Consider the following 1274-nt stretch of genomic DNA (forward strand, 5'->3'; position numbering starts at 1 on the left):
CTATGAAAAATTATGGTATTTCCTTCAAGGAAAACTAAGGTTGAGAGATCAAGTTTTCTCCAATATTCTTCACCATGCATTGTTTTTCATAAAATTCTCTAATTTTCTATATACATGGTAATGTGTAACTATTTCCATACATTCTGCCTCTTTGGAATTCTTCATCATCTAACAAGTTATTGAAAATATACTGGTTAGAGGCTGGTGACATCACAATGACCATGCTCCTGGCCTTCACCTGTAATGATCTGTTCTGCTTCTACAACATTAACTTGGATCCACTTACAGAAACTTATGGGATTCCTTTTTCCTTACAGTACCTTGCACACTGGCCAGAGTATTTCATCGTTGCTGAGGCACCTGGCAGAGAACGTATTGGTTATATTATGGGCAATGCAGAAGGCTCGGCAGTTAGGGAAGAGTGGCATGGACATGTCATGGCTCTCTCTGTCGCCCCTAAATTCGGCTGTCTTGGCTTGACTGCTAAACTTATGGAGTTACTAGAGGAAATTTCAGAAAGAAAAGGTGGATTTTTGTTGATCTCTTCATAAGAGTATCCAATCAAGTTGCCCTCAACATATACTAGCAGTTGGGTTACAGTGTCTACAGGAGAGTCAAAGAGTACTACTCAGCCAGTAACGGGAAGCCCGATGAGGATGCCTATGTTATGAGGAAAACACTTTCCAGGAACACTGAGAAGAAATTCATCATACCATTACCTCATCCAGTGAGGCCTGAGGACATTAAATAATTGTAGGCAGTGGTCCTTAGGCAGGTGTTCCAGGAAGTTTGTGGACACACTATTTACATTTGATGATCTTGGAGCTCTATTAGGAGGAAAGTAAGCATTTAAGTCTTAAAGACTTCAAAACATGCAGAATATGAAGTTCAAGTCTCATTCTTCCAATGAGCAATAGCATACATGTTCAAACTGTTTGCATAGTAAAAGTCAGTCAAGGCAGCTAAGTCAGAAGGACACATTCCACTATCATGGTAGACAGTACATGTCAAGGAAAGACCCCTCCACCTCCTCCTACATCCTATGCCTGAGAACCACTGCTGCATATACATATATACATGCATACATAATATATATGTATATATATATGTATATATATATAATTTGTATTGATCTATTAATTGAAGCTTTAAAGGCATATATGAAATGTATAAATCTGAGATGTATAGTAAAACATTGTTGACTATGAAAAAAGAAAATGTACTCACCTAAATATCATTATAATAATCATTTTAAATTGTATATTCAACTCATT

At 37.1% G+C, this 1274-nt stretch overlaps 1 pseudogene; it reads left to right on the forward strand.

The window, feature by feature from the left end:
* The first annotated feature begins 215 nt into the window (after positions 1-215).
* Positions 216-751, forward strand: LOC110309883 (annotated as a pseudogene).
* Positions 752-1274: the final 523 nt, after the last annotated feature.

Source organism: Mus caroli, chromosome 14 (genome assembly GCF_900094665.2).
Source record: "Mus caroli chromosome 14, CAROLI_EIJ_v1.1, whole genome shotgun sequence".
Classification (NCBI taxonomy): Eukaryota; Metazoa; Chordata; class Mammalia; order Rodentia; family Muridae; genus Mus; species Mus caroli.